Consider the following 25,920-nt stretch of genomic DNA (forward strand, 5'->3'; position numbering starts at 1 on the left):
ATGTTCATAGTAGTGTTATTCACAGTAGCCAAAAGGCGGAATCAACCAAGTGTCCATTGATAGATGAATGGATAAGCAAAATATAGTCTATACATATGAATGAATATTATCCAGCCCTAAAAAGGAAGGACACAAAAAATAAACACATGAACCTGGAGGACTTCACGCTAAGTGAAAGAAACCAGACACAAAAGGGCAAATGCTGTATGATTCTGCTTACGTGAGCTACCTATAGAGTAGTCAGATTCATAGAGACAGGAGAATGGTGGGTGTTGGGGGAAGCGGGGAAAGGGGAATGGGCAATTACTGTTTAAAGGCTGCAGAGTTTCAGACAATATGAAATGAATTGTGGAGATGGATGGTGGTGGCAGCACAACAGTATGAATGTATACTTGCTACTGCTGAACTGTACACTTAAAAATGGTTAAGATGGTTAAAAAAAAACTTAGTTGTAAATTTTATCTCAGGAAAAAAAGGAAAATAATAATCCTCGTCAAGTTGGGGAGTGAGCAGTGTGTGGAGAGCAAACATGGCAGAATGTTGATAGTTATTGAAAGTGAGTTGAGGATACATGAGGGTTCACTGCACTAGTCTATTTACTTCATACACATTAGAAATTTTCCATAGTGAAAAATTTTTAAATGGTTGCCATTCAGTTTAGAAGACCAGATTTATCCATCAGGGGATTCTAGTGGCTGCTGCAGCCCTCCATAACGATGGACATTTCCAGTGATGAGAGAGGGATATGGCCAGTGAGGAATGGAACAAATTGTGAGGCGTTCTGACTGGAAGAATGATGTCGCTTTTCACAGAGAAGGAAATTGAAAGGGCAAGAGTATCTCATAGGAAGTTAAAGTACCTGAGTCCCTCTTATTTGCTTTCCTTTTACTAGAACAGTTGCTGACTGAGGCCAGGGAAACACTAAAATTTTTTATTGTGCATTAGTGCTCTTAATAACTGTATACCTTCTTCTTATGAGCCCAGACCGGGCTGTAGTTGTTGCCTGTGTTGTTGGGAATTACAAAAAAAGAATGACACAGTTACCTGATACTGTAAAGTTAATAGTAAAAATGCGAATGGCCTGCACTTCATTGAACGTGAACTTGTCTTAGACATCTCTACGTTAAGACAGTGTGGTTCTCTTTTCCAACACAGGCACTTTTTTCTATTTCTGTTTCAATGCCAAACACAGGCACTTTCTTTCCCATCATGGGCAGAGTGACCACCCAGTTATAAAATGTTTCAACTATTAGTCTGATCATCTCTTTTAGATAACACAATCTCTCTTCGCAGGGCTGAAGCATCTCAAAGAGATAGAAACCTTTTAATCTGCTTCTAAGAAAACTAGACAGCAGAAAGCAGAAACATTCTGATATGTATACACATTAAACTTCAAAATGTACAGATCCGGTCTTCTAGCCATTGTAAACAAAGGATGAAGGAGCGGAGAATGTTTTTATCATTTACGTTTAAATTTTATAGAGTTCTCACTCTTGGTTATAAAAGATCCATAATGTGGGGAATTTGGTACAAGAACAGTGAAAGTACATTTTGTTTGCTTTGTATAGAAAATATCTAATTAAGCTTAATTATATGATGGGCTGATTCTGGGCACAGCTCAGATCATTCTGTAGACGTAAAGAAAAGGCTTGCAAAGAGGTAAAATATCTACAGCTCATGGTAAAGGAAGCATATTACTTTCTAAAATAAAGAAATCTTACATTTCTTTCTAGATCAGTACCAACAGTTCTAATAGAATGTGGGCAGAACCCTTAAATATTGAACCTAAGAAATTTGACATCTTGCCCCACCTACCAGAATAAGGTGAAAATACTCGCTGCTTATTTTCATTTACTAGAACATAAGTATGTTGATTTCCTGCTCAAATCTATAAATGTGGTGGCCATTGACTTTAGCATTTGCTAAAATTATCAAAAATGAAAGGAATAGCATATTCTACAAAGTTTCAAAATGAATAGCCCATACATACATACATGTAAAGGGAAGCATACATACAATAACTTGCAGGATATAATGGCTAGTTAGTGTGGGATGTCATCAGCTTGTATTCTTTGTAACAGAGCATCATACTTTTCAGTTAAATGTGTATTTTACCTGGATGTCTGTTATCTGATTTTAATAATTTCAATATGGGGGAACTAGACCACTGCCATGCACCCAGCTGCTGTGGTAAGCACAAATGAATGGCAGTGTAATCTGAACATGTGTTCGCAGACTGATCAAATTATATTAGGGCGTTTGTTTAAAGGAATTTCTTGCTTGAGTTTGTACCTGTTCCATCACTGTGAGAGAAAATAAGGCATAAGATAAGGCAATTTCAAATACACTACTAATAGGGAATCTTATTAAATATGCTTGCTTTCTTGTACTGTTGTAATTAACTTTTCGTCAATGTGTTTTCTTCCAAGACTGATTTGTCCACTGTGCACATTTTGAATACCTACTCTGTATAAAACATTAAGCTAAATACTGAGAGAAGTGGAAGATACAAAAATCAATGACAGCTCGTGCTTTCAAGCTTAGGATAGAAGTCACTTCAGAAGCTGAATTGTCAGTTGAAGACTGAAAAGGTGCTACGTGTTAGGAGCACATAGGGAGCCTGTTAGGAGAGTGTGGGAGGCGTAGAAGTCAGGCTGCAAAGAGCTAAGGAGTTAAGGGTGAGAGATAAACACAGTCCCTGGTGCACTTAGGATAAAGCCACAGCCCTCATCGGGCCACGTGAGATGGCTGGCCTGGCTCGTGCCTGTGTGCGCTCCTTCAGGGTTCTGTTGGCACACTGCCCTTCTCTCTGGTCCTCCCAAGTCACGGTGTTCTCTGCTGTCCAGCACTTTCACATATCTGGTTCCCTTTGCCTGGAATGCTACTTCTCTTGTTCTTTGCCTAGCCAATTTCTGCTCAGCCTTTAGATCTCGTGAAATGTCACTCCTTCCAAGAGACCCCGCCATTGCTGCTATGTAGGACCACAAACACACAGGTCGTGCGGAATGGCAGCGCAATCTAAATTAAGCCCCCCTAATGATACTGTTATAGACACCAGTGTTCTTCCTTTGTGTCAGTTAACATTTTGAATCCATAAATGTATCTGCTTATCTGTGTAATGGAATCATAAGCTCCCTGAGGGAGGGGCCTTGCTAATTTGTGTCCCCAGGCTCTGGTGCATAGTCACTTTCCAGGAAATATTTTTGAGTGAATGAACAAATGTAGATCACTCTTCAAATTTGGCATTTTGGCAGTAAAGAAAAAGAGGAAGAAGGACGTTCTAAAGTCAGTGATGTGTTCAAGGAAATGGATCGTGCCTCAGTCTCAGGATCAGGAAATCTGAATGTGTCTGTAGGCAAAAGGAAAGGAGCCATTGTCGGGAAAACAGAAGATGTAAATGAAGGATTAGAATTCCACAGGAGCTGTGTGATAGAGGAAGAGTTAGCCTTAGAAAGAAGAAGATCCCTGTGTACCCTTAGATAGGAGAGAGAGAAGGGTTTGGAAATTGTAATCTGTTAGTGAGGGCTCAAGTAAAATTAATATTAATCTCCTGATAATTTCCACAACACTTTCAATTATAGTGGCCTAATATCTAAAGAAAAATGCAGGTTGAAAATGTTCAAAATTGTGTACATGCCAGTGGTTACGCACCATGGCTCCCAGTGAGAAGTGATGCATCGTGATTGTTAGGCCCATTTGCCGTAAACTCTTGAGGGTGGAGGGTTCCTGCAAGTGCCAGCATCTAGTCGTGCCAGGGTAGACGTGCCTCCTTGACCTGCTGAATAATTCAGGGATTCTGCCTCTGGTTAGTGCTGATTTGGAACAAATGTGAAAAGGATTATAGAGTTAAGACCATTTTTAAATGGACAAATTTTTTTTTAGCATTGTTTGTTTCTCCTACCTAGGAGGCTGATTTTCTTCAGTGATGTTTTAGTGGGAAGCCTGACCAGTTTCATGTATTGTTTATAATAGTGGGTATCACATAATATAGCAAGACTGTAATTTTTTTAAAAAAATAATTAATTAATTGATTTATTATTGGCTGTGTTGGGTCTTCATTGCTGCGTGCGGGCTTTCTCTAGTTGCAGAGAGCGGAGGCTACTCTTCGTTGCGGTGAGCAGGGGCTACTCTTCGTTGTGGGGCGCGTGCTTCTCATTGCGGTGGCTTCTCTTGTTGTAGAGCATGGGCTCTAGGCGTGTGGGCTTCGGTAGTTGTGGCTCGCGGGCTCTAGAACACAGGCTCAGCAGCAGTGGCGCACGGGCTTAGTTGCTCCGCGGCATGTGGGACCAGGACCAGGGCTCGAACCCGTGTCCCTTGCATTGGCAGGTGGATTCTTAACCACTGTGCCACACCAGGGAAGCCCTGTTGAAATTTATAATTAACTTACTGGCACTCATTGATTTTATTAAATGGGAGACCTCAATGTATCAGTCTTGAAGTGACAAATGGAGTTTTATGATTAACATAACAAGACTGAGTATAAAATTACTTGCCTTAGTAAGCTATAAAGCATGTCTTCTGAGTATTAAAATCTCACTACTTTATCATTAAAGGTCTTGACCAAAGTGAGAGTAGTGAAAATTGTGGAATTCAAAGAATAGGGTCAAATATTTGTTGTTGTTGCATTCTCTGGGTTGGATGGATTGGTTCAGGAAATATGATAGAACTGTAACTTGTATAACAAAACATACTGTGATTGAAGCAAAGGGGGGAAATGAAACTGTGAACATAGTATGGACGAGGATAAAAGTTGCTTAAGGGAAAGATCTGAGTTTTGGAGAGGCAGCTACTTTTCGTTTTTTTCCAAAGAATGCTAGCAAATATGAATTGAGAAGAACTGTGGGTTCTCTTTGTTGATGTAAGACACAGATTTGGAATTTACAGATAAGTGAATGTTTAAGGCTTATAGCAAAAGTGTATCTATCAATTATTTATGTCTTCTTTGAAATTTATTGCAACTGAGAAAAGCAGGGATCTATGACATACATGATAAAGGAGAGAACATTGACTGTTTACAAATAAGACCAGCATGCAGTTTTCCTTGATGAAGATTTGAATGCATCACAATATAAAACTTATAGAATCATCTTATGAACATCAGTGGGAAATGAACTTCAGAGCTTATTGATTTTGTTTTTAATATTTTCACTTGAGGCAAGCCATAGCCTAAACCTAGGTATGACTCAAAACAGTTCTTTTCTTCTTTATTCTAAATATTTAAGTGTAAATTACAGTTTATTCCTCTAAAGTGTGGTTCTGAGACCTAGAAACTTCAGAGTCAAACCATTTAACTTTGTACCAGTTGTCCAGATATTAAATTTAGTTGGAATTCACATGAAAAATGAAGAAAGATAAGCTAACTCAGATGTGTTTATAGACCCTTGATTTAAGACAAACATAGAACTTAAATTGAATCATGTGTATATATTTTGATATTTTTTGGTAATGTACCATATTCCTACACAAAGAATTTCATTGGTATAGATCAAGCAGAGAAATGAAAAACATTGAACAATGTTAGTATAGACTCTAGTGGTTATTTATGTATTTTATTTAATTTAATGGATTGGTATGAATGGTATAAAAAATTTATGAGATATTTGTCTTCATTACACTATAGTTAAGGCCAACTCTTTAAGTAACTTTGGCAGCAGAATTTCTGATTTTAAATTGTGGCTTCAGGTGAATGAAATACTATTATATTAAGTGATTTTAAAGTTTCTTGGCTGACATAACCTTACAAAATAGTCTGAGATGTTTATACTTGGGTTTGAAACCACCAGTGCTCTCCAAATGAAGGATAATTAATTTTCAGGATTGATGTAGGGTTTTGAAAACACAAGCTTCACACGAAAAGAGACCAACTGGTGACTGGCGTTCACTTGCAGCATGAGCGTTGGGCTTCTGAGTGGGTTTTGTTTCCAGTCCTACAGTCTCATTCAGTTGTCGTGTGATACATACTGATCTCCTCCTCTCATGGAAACAGCAATCCTTATTTTCTGTCCCCTTAGCGTTATAGCCCAGACCTGAGACAAAAAGTTAGGAAATAAAAGGCTAGGACCCCACTCGCTGAGGTTTGGAACCATCTTTCATATTCAACACTTGACTTCCAGTGCTTCGAAACATTCAATATTTGTGGAATGAGTGAACACTCACTTTGTAGAAACAGGTTAATTTTCACTTACTACTAGCATCACTGTTGGAACTAGGGGTTCTAAATACACGAAAATGTGTTTCTTAGGGCCAGATCATTGTTCTGGTTCAGCGTTACACTTTACTTTCTTGCCTTGGTTTATGTGCGTAAAGAAGTGCTAAGTTGCTGTCTAACATCATTAGCTTCATTAATGATATTGTTATATTTAACTCTGTAAGAAATAAATAAATGTTTCATAATCTCAGGAGATTAATAAAATATTACTCTGGCTTTGTTGAACCACCTTGGAATTAAATTGTCATTATTGTTATACCCAGCAAGCTGACAGGGTAAGGAGAGCACACTTTCTAAATAAGGTTGTGATACTCTGGATGGAAATATGTACATTTTCATTTTTCTGAGATTAATCATGCCTTCTAATATTTTACATTTTAGTGTCATGTTCGAGGTTTCATTTCATGACCATTTGTTCATTCACATGTATTTTTATTTTTAGCTCTAAGCGAAAGACATGAGGCCTAAGACTGAAATGAGGTTGTTTTGAGGCCATCTGATTTCTGGCTAGAAGGTGTGCGATCGCCTCGTCCTGAAACCACTGCAGACAGAATGGTAATGGCAAAGCCTGAGACAAAGAGAGGCCTTCATGTTTTTCCATGTCTCCTCTCCTACCCCAATTCCTTTCTTTTTAAGCTTAAAATTTTAAGTTGTAAACAAAAGGTATTAAACAACATGCTGCCATTCTAACTAAACTGGTTCAAGTGTTTAATAACAAAAGGATTAATTATATAAAACTACAATTAATTAAACCTTTTAGAGTTGTTTAAACATAACTTTAAAAAAATGAGCTCTTGTGAGCTACTTAAGTAACAACAAAATATTTATTATACGAAAGCACCTGAGCCCATTAGGTGTTTGCAGATTGAAATAATGTTTTTCCTTTGAAAACCAGTACAGCTTGCTCTTAACAGGGACTATGGGCTTAATAAGGTTTTCAGAGTAGGAAGTAAGGATTCTTGCCACAGCTTTGCTTTTCTGTCATAAAGAATTTTGATGTTTTATGTATGTGTGTGTTTTTTGCTTTTTACTTTTTAAAAAGTAAAGTGCCCATTAAGAATGTTAGTTGAACCAGTTAAACTCTACTCTAATTATTACATGTATCTTAGTTCAAAATATATTTTATAGTTGAAGATAACAGCACTCTATTATAGTAAAACATTTTTCAGGAAGTGTAGTGGCTCTCTTTATTAAGTTTATTCCAATGGACCATGTCCTGTTAAATGTGTTGATATAGCGGTGCTCATAAGGCAATCACTATCCCTCTACCCCCCCCAGAATAGAATTTCAGTAGCTTCTTTGCTCAAGTTCAAATTTTATACTAAGCCACTTTTTCAGAAGAAGTGGCTCTTGATATTATTTCATTTCCTGTACTACATGTAACAGCATTAATAGCAAAAATAATATTATAAATGTACTTATATTTAGTCTAAATTATGCATCAGTTTGTTTAATTGATGAGGTGCTGAGAAAATGAAATTGTCATCCTATTCCAGAGAGTAATGCAGAGGGCAGATTCTAAGGAACTGACAACAATAAGAATTATTATTATTTTTTAAAGTCATGCTTATTTTCATGTTCTCTTCTAGAGGCTCAGTTGTAATATAGTTCTAAACATCACCTCATTTCCTTACAAACAGTGTTTTCTTAAAAACAGTATTACAAATAGTATTTTACTGACAGTATTTTCTCAGATGTTGCGAGTGACTTAAAATTTATAAAATATATTCTTCTTATTCATGTATGTGACTTTCTGTGATAATAGACTTATTCACATGTTATGTAAATCCAGGCACTGTTTTGGTTGACCGGAGTGCAATGACTATATATCTGTGACCTCAATTTATACTTAGATAATTCAGCCTAGCCTTGTTCTAAAGAAAAGCAATGTACAATAGGTTGTTTCCTTGTTTTATCTTATCTCTTAATTTGTTGTTTTACTCTTCTTTTGGAAATGTGAACTCTGAACTCCTGATTTTCTATGGAAAAATTAAATAGGCTGGTCTAAATAGCATGGTTTTTAAGCCTGTAGTTAGAAGAATTGTTCATATAGTTCATTTTTGTGTATTAATGTTTTAATGAGAATTACTGATTATTTTTATTTTTAGAAATTCTCATTTCTTGTATTTTCCCAAACAAAATTGTTTTTCTTTTTCAAATAAAGCCTATCTAGATTGACCCTTTTTGAGGTTACAAGAACTTTGAAGGTCATCTTTCTTATTTCATGTGCTAAAAGTTAATGTAATAGAAGCACAAAGACTTTAACCACTACTAACTGGCTAAAACATAGTTTCTAAAGGTATGAGTTACATAAGAATGAAATCAGTAATTTCATTTATGCATCTGAATGTCTGTTACCTTAATGGTAGCTTTTCAAAGAAAATAAAGACAAATCTAATACCACTTTAAAGCCTGAAGCTGTAAATATGAAGATATTTTGACCCAGTAAATATTTAAATAGGTAATGTGTATGAGTATAGTTTAATATTTATTTTGTTATAAGTAAATTGCCTTGTTATTAAGCAAAACTTTAATATTAGACTTACAAGCGTATAACTGTAAATGAGAAAAAAATTAACTTTAAAATGTTTTGAAAATTATAAAAGTAAATATTGACCTTTTCTAAGAAAGTCTTTTCCTTTTGACATTGTTTAATTTTTTTTCCTTTTTGTTTTTTAGGTTTGCAATTTTTTTTGGTGATGGCATGTTCAGAATCTTGGATCCCTAAGTTGAATATGTTGGAAATATTTAGGAACTCTGGAAATTGTTGTTTTTGTATATATAATGACTTTCTAGGTGAACCAATAGATTTGATAAAAAGTATATAAAAGAATAGGTATTATAATTTTGTATTTCTAAGTTAGCATGCATGTCTCAAATTCTCAGCTATCATTATTAGTGTCATACTCTGGAGACAGTTATCTTTTGAAGATTTGGGGGCTCTCATGGACCTCATATTTTCCCAGGCAGTTTATGTAATCCTCCCATGCCAATTTGGTCAGCTTCTTTGCCTGCCTACCTTGTAGTGTAGCTTACTTAGATCAGAGGTAATTCTTGATCAGGAGGAGAGAAGATAAAATAATCATCAGGTGAGTGCTCGCTTCGGCAGCACATGTACTAAGATTCGAACGATACAGAGAAGATTAGCGTGGCCCCTGTGCAAGGATGACATGCAAATTTGTGAAGCGTTCCATATTTTTTTATTAATTAAAAAAAAATCATCAGGTGACAGTCCTAAAGGTAGTAATTACAAAACTTCAACCTGGAAATGGCCTCAACATGGTCTATATCAGAATATGCAAATTCTATCCGATATATACAAATACATTTGTGGCAAAATGCTGCCAATTTTCAAGTTAGATATTATTATGTGGGACGGAAGTGCCAATGAGGAGGGAAAGGAGCTGCTCAGTTTCACCTCCTCCTCTCTCGCTGTTGTTGAGTGAATAAATTTGGAAAGGAAAATGCCAAGAGGCAGACTGTGTGAATGAAAAGGAGAAGGAACAAAACCTGACTTTCCAAGAAGGACTGTTTCCCTTAAAAAATTGAAAGTTGCCTATATTCCATGTACACTGTTTTAAAACTATAGGCTACTTTCATGTAGACCCAGAATGTGAACTAGGTCATTCTTGACCCTAGAAATGGGTGGAGATGTATTTGATAGGAGAATCAGTGCTTGGGTGACTGGAGTTCCATTATTGGTGGTTATCTTCTCTGGCCTGTTCCTGCTGGGATTAGGAACTTGAGGAACATTCTGGGTGGGTAGTTATTTTGATGGTCAAATATGATTGCCTCCCTATCCTTTTGACCAAAACTGGAGAAAGATTGATTTTTTTTTTTAAGACCTTATTCAGAGCAACTTGAAAAAGGATTAAAGGGAAAGGATAAGTAGAATTCAGGGAACTATAGAGATTGAGTGGTAGCTTAGTAAGATGTTAATTATTTGTTTATTGCAAGTTTTATTATTGGTAGATTATCCAGTAATACAGAAATTGGTGTAGAACAGAAGTTTTCATAACATTTCTATTAGAAGGCGTTTAGAAGCTAAATAAACTACACTGTAACCGCACCCTCCCCCCTCCTCCCTTGCTTTGCTTGGTTAAAGAGGAATTGGCTGATATATATTTAATAAATGGCACAATGAAAACATCAGATAGATTTTTTAAAAATCAAGTTATATTTTAATCTAACTGTGTTGCCTATTTAGCTGCTTTCCCATTACAACTGGCTTTTAAAAAACTCTCTTTCTGTGATACTTTTGTCAATAGAGGTGTTTCCTCTTAGCCAATTCTAGCCACAATATTGACCGGGCCTAGGCATTTGATATACCCTAAAGGAATTAGGCAGGAAAAAACTTGGTCCCTACTGGAATGAATATTTTAAAGACCTTCTTAGATTCTGTGAACACTGTGAGTACAAATGAAAGAGACCCAGGAGAGGGGAAAACTTAAGAGCCTAAGAATAAAAATGTTGATGGGAATGTGGGCGGGGTGGTAAGCTCTTATATAACTAAGCTAAGGTGCACTAAGGGCAGGGAATTAGTTTCCTGGAGGTTATGAGGTAGCCTGTGAAATCCCTTGGACAGGAGGCCTTCCGATGTTAATTCGGGTACTTCACACTGGCATGCCACAGTATTTTAAGGATAGTGGCAGGTGATCTTGGGAAATATCAGTGCATTTCCTAACAATGAGTTTGATTTTATTCTGGTATGTTATGAATGGGCATGTAGCTCAAAGATTAGCTTAATTCAAAATAAATATCTTAAATATTAGAGAAAATATTATAAAAATGGGTCTTTCGTCCCTGCTGTATAACTTTAGAAAATAATGCAGAATACTGAACATAGTAGAGAATTGATGGCATGAATATAATCAGTGTTTGATGGTTGCTTTCTAGAAACTTCTAAATAAAACCTAAATTTGTTTAACGTTGTACTACAATAGCATTTCTAGTGTGTATGTCTCATGGGAAGATCTGTACCTTCTTGGATCTCTGCCCTTCACGGCCTTGCACATCACCATGAGGATTCAGAAATTGACTCAATTACCCAGGGGTGATTAGATCTTTGGGTACAATCAGTACATAGGGGCACACAGAGAAAGTGAGCCTCGAACGATGGCTATTTGTATTTTGGAAGTTTTAAACCCCATTTTGAAAACCGGCAGAAAGCTATGGATCGTTTCTCCAACAAAACTGCAATTTCTGAGGGTAGAGGGACGGCCCTTGGTTGTCATTCAGGAAGCCCTGATCTAAAAGACCATCTTCATTTTACTTCTGACCTTGCTCCAGCTTTGTTGTCACTCTCCGTCTGTAGTTCTCTGTCACCTTTGAATGGAGCGCCAGATCCTGAAGGATGCTTACTGCCTTGCACACTGAACTGAAGCCACAGTCCAGAGCTTTGTGATGTCACGGAGCAAAAACTCTGCAAAGGGCTGCCCCAAAGGTGCAAATGGTAAGAATAGGGCCTGAGGCATGGGACAGCCCTCCTAGGTAGTACCTACCTCCTGCTGGTTTAGGGGCATTTATTTCATAGTCGGTTGAATATTAATGTTTTGTTTTTAAAAATGAGCATATTTCTCCTAAAATTTTTAATCATTATAAAGGTGTTCTACCTAAATGTAACTTTTTTTTCTCATGTCTTAGGATATCACATTCATGGTGTGAAATGTGTACTTCAAATTAACATAATGACTGGAAATTTGGGATTCTGTTATTTTGTGACTCTGAATTTGTAGCACATTTTCAGGAAAATTGTTGAGATTCCTAGATATTTTGTTCTTTATTCCTTTCAAGTTTCCTGCGTGTATGATTATTTCTGAATATTATTAATCTATTTATAACTTTAGAGAAAACTGCCTTCAGTTCATATTTTGACACAGAAGGGATGCTTTGATTTATCTTATTAGAAACGTGTTTTGACAAAAAATTCCATTTGAGTGGCTCTAATCTGCATTTTGGAATCTCAGATCAACTGCTTGTTATGGCATTCATTGGGACTTTTCTGCAAAATACAGCTTCACTGAGAAGGTCATCCTTGAAAAATCAAGAAATCTGAAGGAAGTCATTTTGGGACCGAGTAGAAAGATGGAAGATCATCATCAGATTACAGCACAGCACACTCTGGAAACATCTTAGACTTCACTACTTTTGTATGTGAAACATAATTTGAATGTCTTTTATGAATTGGACCTGTAGACAGATAACATATATCTTGAATGTAAGAAAAACACAACTCTAGCCTCTAAAACACTGCCGTCAGTACAGTCGACTCTTGATCTTCACACTGGTGGAGGGAGCCTGGGTCCTTCAGCTTAACTAAAGTTAGACGTCATGTGTTCTGATTCAAAGGTGTTTCTGTGTTCCTTTTGGAATATAGTGTTTGGACTTTTACAACATGTGCCTCCCAATTTCACCTGCCCTGAGAGAGGAGACTGAGTTCATCTGTGCCCATATGCTTGTTCTCTGTCCTTCTTTTTTTTCTGTACTGTTGACCTAAATGTGGGGAAAACGTTGAGCATATAGGATTCCAAAATTGATCAGAATCTGTTAAATCTATCCCACTTCTCCTTCCCAGGTAACTTTATTCCATTTCCTTTTCAACTCTTCTAAATGTTGCCCAATTTTAGCCCCTCAGGATAGAATCATAACAGCACTGTCCAGGCTTCTTCCCTCTTGTCCTGTTTTGTTCTGCCTGTGATGGGAGGTGTCCGTTGCTTTCCTCTGAAGGAGTCTGCTTGTGTCCTTGCATTTCCATCGCCCTCCCTGCCTGCGGGGAAACAGAATAGATCCAGACTCAGCAATCTTGGCTCTCTAAGGTTTGCCTCTAAAAGTTCATATAGTATTGTATTTAAAATAGAGCTCTTTAGCTGTGGTGTTGACAGGTGTCTCCATTGGCCGTCTGCTCTGTGCCGATGCTCAGCTGGGTGTGTCTGCCCACCCTTTCCCTCACCACCCAGGCTTCTTGAGGCCAGGAGTGAACCCTCACCCTGCCTCGGGCACAGGACGAGCCCCCACTGACTTCTCTGTGAGCTTGCCTAGGTCCTGGAGTCAGGAGTTAATGAGATAGTCGAAGAGATCCATATGTTTCCCCCCAGATGCTAGTAAAACAAATCATGTGCGGAGAAAATGATCACGTCAATAAGATTTTGAAAGCGAGATTTGTCCAAAAATATGCCAGATTTGAGGTTACCTACATGAACCCACATTGACCATCCAGGCATGTCTTACTTTAAAAAATACACAAAGTAACATAACCCTTAGAAAATATTACCAAATTATCCTGACATTTTCAAAATGTGATAGTACTCTAAACACTTTTTTTTTACAAGTAGCTTTCAGAAACACGTGCAAATGTGTTTTGTGTAAAGGAGTATATACTGTATATAATATTCTGACTCTTGCTGTAATAAAATTAAACGGTCTCATTATTTAAAGCCTAAGAGTTTGAAATTATTTTTTTGAGTAAACTTTTACAGCATACAATACTATGTTTACTTCTCATGGAATGTACAAATATCCTTAGAAGCTGCTCTTGTGTGTTTGTTTTCCGCATATTCCACATAAAATAAAAATATTGTAAACAGGGTCCATGTCTCCAGTAAGAGTTTCCAAACTTTTGGCTGTAATTACCAAATGCTTGGGTTTGGGCTGGCTGGAAATGCGTATCAAGTATTTCTGTGTATGCAGCAAACTTTGTCCAAATAAAGTAGCTTTGTACTCTGAAGGAGCTTTTAGTAATGATACTTTTGTTAAATAAAATATATGAGTTAAAGGAAAGGAAATGAACAAAAAGATCTGTAAATGTGATGGTCTAAATTAGTGGTTTGTGACCGTTTTCTATCCAAGTTAACAGCAGTAGTAAGTCAGTAGGAATGGGGTGGAGGTGGGATTTGTAGTTTGAAGGGAAAAGAAAGATCCCCATCTGGAATTAGCAGTGGTGTGGGTCAGTGTGTGTGAGCTGTGACCCGTGGACCCTGAATGCAAGGTCAAGCTTGGTACTAGAAGTCTATCCTCACGGTTCCTGAATGACCAGCAGAGGAAGGGTGTTGATCTGAGGCAAAATAGGAAAAAGAAAAGCAAAGACAGTGTAAGGACTTCAAAATACTTTTTCAGTTAAAAAAAAAAAGAAATGGCCTTTAAACTTTTATGTCCTCCTGTCTACTGTATGCCCTTATTTGGTAAAAATGAAAAGCTTGCCATCCCAAGTTAGTTCTCTAAAGATATTTAAAAATTTTTGTATTGGTCTGTGAAATCGGAAGGCTGGGAGCTGCTGCTTCTTGGAATGTTAATTCCAATATTCTGTGCAATATTAGTATATTAAGGTCCCAGTTGTTTATCCCACAACCCATAACTCATAGGACACTGATTAGGGTGCCAGAGAACAGTTTGGGAAGGTGTAGATAATTACTTCAGCACTGCTGTGTCATGGGAGTCATTGTCATAACCTTATTATGGGTAGCAGTTAAAAGGATAGCTGGTATCCTGTTTCAACCAGTGGTTGTCTGGAAATCTCTCGGAGAAATTGCCAATAGTTTCGTGTGAAAATGAACTGATAATGCAAAGATCTGCTACAATACAAACTTTGAGGAAATCATTTTTACTGCTTTGCAGATGATTTTTCAACCTGTGAAATAGTCATCAACATGCAGGAAATTCTACACTTATACGACCAGGAACTACGCAGTGGTTATAACATTTTTATTTCTGCTTATCTCTGATATTAAAGTTCAAGATTGAATGGTCTTGTGTGACCAGACTACTTTTATTAATTAGCTTTAAAAGAACCAGAGAAAAGAATCCCGAAGAAGGAGAAACTAAGGATGACTCCGAGATGTGTGGGCCGTAGGGTGATCAACTTCATCTTCCCCCACCGGAAGGGCATTTTTCAGAAAAGTATAAGCTACACAATACCTATTTTTATGTCTCGTCTACTTATGTGCTAGCCACTCTGCTAAGTGACATATATATATATAAAATATGTGTCAAGGAGTGAATTTCCAAGAAAGATACTGAGATTTCTTCCTTTGGCAGCTTTAAGATGAAGGTTGGTCTCCTTCCTGAACAGGTGCTTGTAGGCAAGTTCAGAGGAAGTCAGTGATCTCTAGTCATGGTTTACAATACTCCAAAGTACCTCCCTTTATCTCCAGGGATGTTGCAAAATTCTCACTGAATTGCTCATTAGGGAAAGCTTGTCATATTCTACATTAAGTGTTTTCCGTAGAGACTTTTTCTCAGGAGACCCAACTTTGAGTTATTAAACCCAGGGCTATGATGAGTGAGGCAGACACCTGCTTTCTGTATTCACTGGAACTTGAAAGCAAGAATGAAATTACTAAATGAGATGAAATTGGTTTGAGAGATATTTTGGACTTCATTTGCTATATACTGTACGTCCATTCCCAAGGGTGGAAAACAAGAGTTTTAAATTTCTCAATACTGGAAGGCACTACTTTCCCATTAAAATTTTGGATTAAATATTTTGAGCATTCTTAATTTTGTAGCAGAGAAAGGATAATTGATTGAAACCATTTCACCTCAAATATGACCCAAAATTTTGGTAGATCTGCAGTTTTGTATTCTGAAGAGAAAGCACACGTTTCTTATTATGGGCCTTTGATAACACAGGTGTAAGTCGGAATTTAGTTTTTTTCTCATCAATAGCTCAGTCTTGCTCCAAACCAAGTGACGGTTTTAGTCAAATAATACCGCCAGAACTTTCCCTTAGGAATTAGGACTTTCTTTAGCTCTTGAGTTGCTCTCAGAGGCTTCTCCAGGCCCCATTTTGACCTTAGAAAACCACATCTCAGAATGAGTTATGCAATTTTCAAAGCCCCATTTGCAGAATCTGCTAGCAAATGTTAAAATATTCACATCATTTTAGGCTAGTTTTCCCACTTTAAAAAGGGAGGGATTATTCTTCCTAAGTACCAGGCTAAAGGCAGGTGAATGGGTGGTTCGTGGATCTCGTTTGGGACATCCCCTGGTTCTTGTTGGCCCTGATTCAGCAGGACTCCCCCTGGTGTCAGGGCTGAAGGCCATGGCTGGATTTTAGGAGGTCTGAGGCAGGTGTTGGAGCATGGCTTTTCACATCTACCAGCATAAGCAGTTCCTGTTTGCTTGTTTTATAACATACTTCCAGGAAGTCATTGTAGCAAATTGTTGTTTCTCCCTGCCTCTAGATTATTTAGATTAATGTGGTTAAATTGAGATTAAGAAGTAGAGTTAATTCAGTGGTTGCCATTTCCTCTAAAAAATTGCCATCAGCTGCTGATCTAGAATTCCATCTTCCATGTCCTAAATCCTGATCAAAAAATCAATTTGGTCTGAGTACCATGTAAAACCTTGTAATAGCCCTTTCTCTTATCTTTCCATTCGTGGTCTCCTGCCCCGCAGATCTTTCTGGCTCACTACCAACTTTTGGTAGTGAAGTTGATGAGCACCTTAAGGATTTGAAATTTAGAGCAAGAATCAGAGGCGATAGAAGGGAAGTGGCACAGGGATGGGTAAAAGTTCTTATTAAAGTGCAGCAAATACTGGACTAGGATACAGTTATCACTGGTTTATCAGTATGTTTTTATGGCTGAACAGATCATAGCTGAGTACTGCACTTTAACTCTTGCCTCTTCCAGTTCTGTTTTTGTCCTCATCTTCCTCCTGCTGATGGAGAGTTGAATCCTCACAAATGAAATGTCTGAGCACTGGATTACCCTGGTGCCCAGCCAGGCATCAAGTGGGCAGAGTTTCTGCATCCTTAGACAGCCGAGTGAATGAAAGGGCCACGTTTCTCAGCAATTGGAAGTTGTCGCTTGCCAGTCTTGTTTCCTGTTTCTCCCCACCTTTTTCAGTATGAGAGTCTCCAGCAAAATCATTTCCTCTAAAAGCTATTCCGTAGGGGATCTTGAGAAGCGCAGTACAGTTGGCACCTAAGTAAGTTATTCATTCCTCCAACATACTGAACGCTTACTGTGTTCCGGGCTCTTGGGAAACAGAACACACAAAGCGTGGAGTTTACATTCTGGCAGAAGTAAACAGACACAAGTAAATTATCACACTGTGGAATAAACAGAAAAGAGAGAATGTGCTCAGGACCCTGGTGAGGGATGGAGGGGTAGGTGTCAGTTTTCAAACAGGGAGATCAGAGGAGACCTACCTGGAAAGTGTGATTTGGGAAAGATGATGTTTGTAGTAATTGGAGCTGAGCAACAGGTTTATCTTAAGGAAGAGAGAAAATATTGAAACATTTCCAACAATTGTGTATGGCTTTTCTTGCCACTCCTTGATCTATGCTCGAGGCTTGCACTGCATCTAAGACCAGCTGTGCACATTCTTCCTTGTTTCTGCCACTGTCATTCCTTCTGCCCAGAATCTTCTTTCCCAGGGTCCAGCCCAGATGGCATCTACATGACGTTATTTGTGGAGATAGGCAAGGTCGTAACAAGCGGGACCGCATGGCAGAATCTGACACTGAGAGTGCTGAGGGCCCACTAACAAAGGATGGGCTTTTAGAGGGGGCCCCAGGGGCCACATACTTCGCAAGGGGGTTAGAAGGACAGGCCAGGCTGAGCAAGGTCAAACTCAAGGGTGGTGAAAATGAGACAGATCATGGAGGACCCCAAATGCCATGGAGGGAGTAGGGGTTCGGTTCTACAGGCAGCAGGGGACCACTGCTGTCCTCTGGGGCTTCTCCCATGTGGGAGTTTCCACTGAGTATAGCAAAGATTCACTGGCTCTTGGGGGTTCGCAGTTTATAATCTCTGGCAAGTGAGGAATGGAGAAGAAGGTGGTTAGTAGTAATTTCCTCTCTTCCATCTCTCGGTACCTGTGTTTCCAAAAGCCTGTAACTTTTTTTTCTCATAAAAAGCATATGATTTGTAAAAATTTCAACTGGCACAGAAAAATAAAAAGCAGAGTTCACCGTCTCACTGCTATTAATATCCTGATCACCGTCAGTTTAGACTTCTTTCTTCTCAGGAGTATACAGTATTTGCTAACAACATCCTTTGTAATGGGTGCTCCATGCAGATATAACCAACACTATTGCTGGAAGTTTAGTGGTTTACGATTCTCATTATTCAGGTTCTTTCCAGTTTTCACCCTTATAAACTCAGTTTCAATAAATAACCTTCTGTATAGTATCTGCACTAACCCAATCATCTCCTTGGTGTAAATGATGGACAGTTCCAAAAATGGGGATGCTTATAACTGAGATACAAGATATTAGGATTTTGTGCTGTAAGACGTTACCTGGGGGCAGAGTGTGTGTGTGTGTGCGTGGGTGGGTGGGTGCGTGCGTGCGTGTCTGCGTAGGTGCGTGTGCGTGCGTTGCGTGTGCGTGTGCGTGCGTTGCGTGTGCGTGTGTGTGCGTGTGTGTCTGCGTATTGCGTGCATATGCGTGTGCGTGCATGCGTGCGTGCCTTGCGTATGCGTGCGCGCATGTGCGCGTGCCTGCCCTTTCCTGAGCACCTCAGCGACGGCTTACGTCTTCAGACCTGCGTGGCGACAGCAGCAGGTGGGTTGAGGGCGGTGACCTCCGCGCGTCTCGTATCACCTCGCGGTGGGAACACCTGTGGCTCACGTCGCGCGTCCGCAGCCGCTTCCAGAGCCCTGACTCGCAGGGCGCGGCCCGCAGAAGCCTTGGGTATGTAAGTGTTTAGCCCGTATCGTAGCCGGACTCGGGACTTTCTAGCTTCTTCCCATGAAGCTCCTTTGATTCTACGGTTTACCGTTCTCATTAGGCGGATCAAAGAGACAACACATTTTCCTAGGAAGTTGAACATCCTACCGCGAAACCCCGATCCATTTCTCAGTGTAGAAGTCTTTAGGAGGGTTAAGTGTGTTACTTTAGTTCTTTCGGGGAAATGTCCCCTCTGGAGGTGGTCGAATTGGATTACTCAGTGGGTCTTCTATCTATGCCATCCTCCCCAGCCACTTCTCATCCTTAAGGTTGCTAGATGGTTCCTAGATTGAGCCATTGTGCACTAGACACAATGAGCAGAACTCAAGGAGTCCAGGACTCAGAGCCCTGTTACATGGAAGGTTTGGCTTAGGTTGAAGTCATAAGGTCTGTTCCCTCTTCTTAAAAATGGGTGCTACTGGGACTTCTCTGGTGGCGCAGTGGTTAAGAATCCGCCTGCCAATGCAGGGGACACGGGTTCGAGCCCTGGTCCGGGAAGATCCCACAGGCCGTGGAGCAACTAAGCCCGTGCACCACAACTACTGAGCCTGCGCTCTAGAACCTGTGCTCTGCAACAAGAGAAGCCACCGCAATGAGAAGCCGGTGTGCTGCAACAAATACCCAACGCAGCCAAAAATAAATTTACCAAAAAAAATAGGTGCTATTTAAAAACTATAACTATGTCACCTGTTCTGCTCATCGGCCAGCCCCGTTGGTGATTACCACTCCTTTCCATCTCAAGGCCTTTGCCCTCGCTGTTCCCTTTGCCTGGTAACGTGCCCGCAGGGGCTCACAGGGCTCCCCGCCTTGCTTCCGTTAGGTTTCTGTAAATTGTCTCCTCATCAGATGTGCAAAGCAGCGTCTCTCGTATTAGCTCCCTTATTTCCTCCTAGTAGCTATCGCAACCTGGCATGAAAGACTTGTCTCCTCCACTAAGCCATAAGCTCAGAGAGGGCAAGGTCTTTGTTTTGTTCCTGGATGTTTCCTCAAAACTAGAACGACACCTGACATATGTTAGAAACTCAGCAAATACATAATATTTGAAGGAGTGAATGAGTGAATCCCCCACTGCTCCCACTTTGGGAGTTGTGCAGAAACTTGGAGCTTTTAAAGGCTCTGGAAGAAACCAAAAGACATACAAAAAAGCCCCAACTGCCGTAGGGGAGCCTCGGGGCAGAGTCCCCAGGCTGGGCCGGCCTGGCCAGCAGGTCGTTCCTGCTTCCAGCCCCTTCTCTGCCTGAATGTTGCCTTGCAGCTAACAGTCCCCCAGCTGGGTGGTGACTGTGCCTTTAGAAAACGTTTTAATGGATGATTGCATTCAATAGGTACTTTCTGGGCAGAAGCTATGGTGCCAGCTATCGTGCTGGAGGCCAGGGTTACAAAAGTCATCTGGACAGACTCACTGAGCCTGCAGTTTTTCAGGGTGTGAGTTTGGTTGGACAAGACTGCCCTTCTGCCATCCTCACACTAAGAGAAGAGCTCCGAGGGCGGGGAGCTTTGTTCAGCGGGAGGGGGGCTGTAATGTGGAGCCAGGTGTGCATGAGGAGGGAGTGGCTGCCCGTGTGGTGTGAAGGGCAGGAGAAGGGCACAGGTGGGAGGAAGACAACGTGCCCGGCCTCAGGGTTTGCTTCGACCCCCCACCCCCGAAGCCGGGGGCCCAGGGGAGAGGGAGGAAGCTCGCAGTATGCCTGTTTTCTCCTGTGAAATTCTTACGCCCACCGCTTTCCAGCTTAGACTTCTACAGACGAAATTCACAAGCTAATAATGATTTTAAGTATTTCTATGGGTGAATGTTCTAGAAAGTTCCTAGGCCAGAAAGTCTATTTAAAAACGACTTTTGAAACAATGAATTTGTATTTCTCCTCCCACTTAAGACTCAAAAGGAACAAAGAAGACTGTTCCTCCAACAATACGAATAGACTGAAATTTAAGGGAACAGGATTTCTAAGTGATTTTGCTCACTTGTTCAAGCATAAATAAATAATCAATCCTTCAACTACTCTAAAGGAGGTATCTTGAACTTTTCTGTAAGGAATCTTTAACTGAAAAGGAACGTAGTACAAACATGCATGACCATGTAATCCAAAGTGTAAGTGACTTGGAGATGAGCATGGAGACAGAATTTCTGTCCGCTAGTTAGGAAATTACTGAAATACTGTTCTCCAGTATTTAGACATTAGAACATTAGAACACGTAAAATTCTAAGGATGAGAAGTACACATGACATTAATAGCATCAGGAAAAGCCATAGAAAGGTAAAAATAGGACCTCATTTTCATCCTGTCCGCTGGGTCCTCTAGATCACATGCCAGCTTTCAGAAATAACACCCAGCTCAGTCCTTCTCTGTGTGTGTGTGTGTGTGTGTGTGTGTGTGTGCGCGCGCGCGCGCGCACGTCCACACAACTTGGGGACCTAGTTCAATTGCAGATTCGGATTCAGTGTTTCTGGAGTGGGACTTGGGATTCTGCTTTTCTAACAGGCTCGTTGGTGAAGCCAGTACAGTTGGTCCACAGATCACACAGAATAGCAAGACTCTTGCTTACCAAGAACTTTCACAAGCGTTTGTCCATGGAAACTTTGTAACTACCCTGTGAGTTGAGCAGTGATGGTGTGACCTCCTTTTACATATAATAAGACAGGTTCCAAGAGGTAGAGTGGCTAAAGTTGTGTTAGAACCCAGGTTTTCTAACTCCTCATGGAGTCTCTTAGGCTAGTTCTAATTTAGTTGTTGCATCCTGAATATAGAACAGGGCGGGGGTGTGGAACTAAAATACCATTTTTGGAAACCCAGTAGAGAAAATAACGCGGAATTTTATCACGACAGTGGTGTCTCCTGAGGTCTCCTGAGCGGCGCTGATGGACTAGGGGGGTATCAAGGTCATGTGTGAGTTCTTAGACTTGACATTTGTAGGCAACAAGGAGACACAGCAGATGGCGAGCGCCCTGATGGTGACAAACTTAACTGTCTTTGGAAAAATCGGCTTTACCTTGACTAAAGGCTGCCTTCCACATTCCAGATGGAAGTAGAGCTCTAGGGCTCAGTGGCATTGATTCAAGGAGCACTGTAATTGTCACATGGGGCAAAGGATGTGCAAATCCTGTGCAAGTGGGCTCAGTCTCACTCAAGATTTGCTGACAGGAAACACAGTGTCTTTATCTCAGCTAGATTTTAATTGGTCTTAAGATAACTTTCAGTGAGGTCTTGATTATGCTTATTCTTCATATGGATTATGCTGAGAAATCACTAAATATTGTCAAACAGAGAAAGATACCTGCGTGGAAACCCATTGTGGCCTCTGTGAGCCTCGGCTCTTGGGCCCCAGCTGGCAAGAGGAGGCCGGCTGTCCCTGGGTCCATGAGCTCAGAGGCCAGTGACTTTCATACGGCCTTTTACTTTCACGATGACTGTTTTCTAGGGAAAGGCTGCTTTATTGTTGATGTTGTTCCATCTCCCTTCCTTTTCCAAACTCTCAGGCATTTGCCACTGAGCAATCCAGTGGTAGCATAGAAAGATTTGATTCATTTGGCATCTTGTTCAGCTCGAAAACACGAGTGCCTTGATTTTGCAGTGTTCTAATTGTGTCTTGTTACAAACATAATACACGTTCACTGCAAAAATTTTGGAGATTAAAGGAAAGTACAAAGAAAAAAAACACTATACTCCTACCACCCAGTGATAATTGTTACCATTTTGGTATCATTCAAGAACATGTTTTAACAAATTGACACCATTAAAGTTTTTTTTTTTTTTTACTATTAAAGTTTTGTAACCTATTATTTCACATAAGAATATTAGAATGATTGTTTTCCCAAATTTTGAAATATTATTTAAGAGGGTTTTTTTTGGACTAGTTGGTATTCCATCACACAGATGTACCCAGTCATCCCTTATTGATGAACATTTAGTTTGTTTCCTATTGTTTAATATGTTATGCTGCAAGGGAGATCCTTGTACTAAATCTTTATACACATGTCTGGTTCTTCCCTTAGGATAAATAGTAAGAATTGGAATTACCAACTCTAAAGATATATTTAAAATATTTGTTGGATTATTGATGCCTCTTGATAAATGTTAACAAAGCATGCTCCAGAACAGTTGTCCAATGTATACCTTTAACTAACATGCACTCTGGCTATTTTGGGGCATTGTTTTTAAACTTTACATCTTTGACCGTTTAAAAAGGTATCCTTTTGTTTTACTTTGCATATATTTGATTTTCACTAAGACTGTATTTCTTACATGTTTTTTCTTTCGTGAAATGCCTCTTAGGTCCTTGGCTCCTTTTTCTCTTGGAGTTTTGTTGTTGTTGTTTTTTTAATGATCCCTGAAAACTCTGTATATTAACATATTAGCCTTTGTCACTTGTATGCATATTTTCCCTCATTTGTTATTTAAGTTTGTTTATAGTATTTTTTTCCCTACCCCCACTCTCCCCTGTTTATAGTATTTTTGACATTTAGAAAAATTTACACTTTTACTTAGTCAAATTTTTCAATCTTTTATTTTATGCTTTTATATTTTATGCATTTATACTTTAAAATGTCTTTGCAGTCCTGAAATAAAATGACTGAAGTTAGTTTTAATTGTAGACTTAATTGGAAGACAGTGGAATTAGGAATTGGCAGCAAGCATTTTGAGGAAAATACAACCACTAATTAAATGTGAGCTAGTCTTAACCAAATGTGTACATCAAAATCACCCATTACGGTGTTTAAAAATTTACCAATGCCTGAGTTACACCCCAGAGCCACTGAATCTGAAGCTTAAAAAAAAAGTACCTTACACAAGTCCACAGGCTTAGGAGCAGAGCCAAGTCGCACGTGATTCCCACCCCACCCCCCTTGCTTTGAGCATTAAATTTTATTAGCGAAGTGGGTGTGTTTTGTCTTACCCTTTACAGTCTGTTAATAATGAAGACCAGAGTGCTTTCATGAAGAAGGGCATTCAGAGTAACGTGCTGGGAAGCCCCCTACAACGATATGATGGGTCTCGGGAAGCACCAGTCTCCCAAGTCCACATCTAGTGCACATGCATGTGATTATTTCCAAGCTCCATGGCTGACCCACACGCTTGCCACTACAGTATGGCAAGTGGACTTTTTTTTTTTAATTGGAAGAGATAATATATTTACAAATGTAATATATTTGAGGAATATATAGAATGTAATCTATTTGAAGAATATCTAGAATATATTAGAAGATATACTGTATTTACAAATTATGAATGTAATACTTCAGATTTATATGTTTCTTTTAACCACGATTCGTTATTCTTTGATATATGGTAGTATCTCATTTGAAATGGGGCGTAGACCTTGCAAATTAGTATTTACAACTCAGGAAAAGAAAGTCAAACCAAAAATGGCCAGTTTTATATCTCTGAACAGATTTGAATTATGCTCATAAATCAAATAGGAGTGAAAGTACGCTCCTATTTCTGTAGCCTGGAGTTGTCTCAATAAAAGGTTTTATAAGGAATTTGCCCACAAATCACCCTGTGTTTTTTTAGTGTCTACCCCGTAAGTGACATCCTGCATTCTAAGGAGCAGCCAGTCTGCCCATGGGAAGTGAGAGGAAGACACAGACCATCCTTGGCTTTGGACCAAGAACTTGGCATCTCAGAGCCTCGGAAATAATAGTGATGATGGTGATGATGATGATGATGGTGATGATGATGATGGTGACGGTGATGCCGCCTCGCAGGGCTGAGAGGAAGACCAGGTGGTAATGTCACTCCAGTGTCTGGCAGCTGGCAACTACCCCATTAAAGTTGGTGCTACCATCCCCCAGTCTGTTCACTGCTCCGGATGATTTGAAGAAGGGATATTTGGGGGTTAGGGGCAGGAGGCAGAGGGTTCCAAGGAGAGGTCCCTTTGTGTGTTTGAGTTCCCCTGATCAGTTGGAGAGAGAAATTACATATGCCCCAAACAAAAAGAGCTAATATAAAGACACTGAAGTATAAAGTGCTAAATTTCTTGTTACAGATAATACATTTATTATTTATAAAAAATCAAAAAAGGGAGAGACAGGTGTGGCCTGAAGTACACAATTTTTAATATAATTTTCATGTATGAAATGCTTAAACCAGATCTGAATGCATCTTAGGTAATTAGAAGAAGAAGAAGAAAAGATCATGGTGCCTAAAATCTCTATCATAACTAGGAGGTTGAGAGTGTATGAGGGGATTAAGTGCTGGTGGGTGAGACCCAGTCCATGGTAGAGCTCGGGGAGCAAGGGAGGCACCGAACTTCATGCCGGAGTTTTCCCTGCATCACCATCCTTGTGCCGTGGTGGAGGTGATGACTTGAGATAAACGTGCAGCGCAGCTGGCCGCGTGGGCGTCCCGGGCGGGCAGGCAGCCCGGCCAGGTCTTCTGCGCTGTTAGTCCCAGCGCCTGCCGCCAAGGTCTTCCTGCCTGTACTGCCTCCCGTGAGATGAGGGGACCGACTGGCTGATCTGTGTGGTCTTTAGGCCCCTTTCAGCTGTGTTATTTCATGATGGAAAAGCAATTTATTGATGATCGCGGGCCAGAAGAATTGAAAGAGGTTGAAAGGGATGCTGAGTTCTTTTCTGGCAGAAGTTCCTCCAGAAGTAGAGCAAAGTGAGCTTCTTGATCACCATCCAGGAGGAAGAGTGTATCTCTGCACCTCTTTCTGGTTTTCTTGCTCATCTTTGACAGGCAGGACCATGGCCAGCTCTTGGCAAATTTGTGAACTAAGCAGTTTCTCTGTCTTTTATGACCCAGGATATCCCGTATCCCTCATATCCTGGCTTCCAGGGGATACAGATCTTTCCCGCCAGGGTCCCCTCCTAGCTACCCAAAACCTAGAGGGGGTCTCAAGGTCAGAGTGTTCCATGTACAAAGTCCACAGTGGTGTTTGCACAATTGTTACTCTTCATTTTGCTCAACAGATGCTTACCCAATAGCTATTGTGTGCAAAGCACTGTGCTGGGCTCTTGGGCATTATTTTTCAAACCCACTAGTGGGCTTTGACCTCAATTTAATTGGCTACAATCAGAATTCTAAAAATAAAAGAA

General features: G+C 39.9%; 1 protein-coding gene and 1 non-coding gene across 2 annotated transcripts in view; both read left to right on the forward strand.

The window, feature by feature from the left end:
• The window catches only part of XKR6 (XK related 6), a 274,358-nt gene that overhangs the window by 69,471 nt on the left and 178,967 nt on the right, over positions 1-25,920 (forward strand). The window lies entirely within an intron of this gene.
• LOC132368324 (U6 spliceosomal RNA) lies at positions 9,302-9,408 on the forward strand. Its single transcript, XR_009504061.1, has one exon. It is a non-coding gene; the product is annotated as a U6 spliceosomal RNA (small nuclear RNA).

The sequence above is a fragment of the Balaenoptera ricei genome, chromosome 6, assembly GCF_028023285.1.
Source record: "Balaenoptera ricei isolate mBalRic1 chromosome 6, mBalRic1.hap2, whole genome shotgun sequence".
NCBI lineage: Eukaryota > Metazoa > Chordata > Mammalia > Artiodactyla > Balaenopteridae > Balaenoptera > Balaenoptera ricei.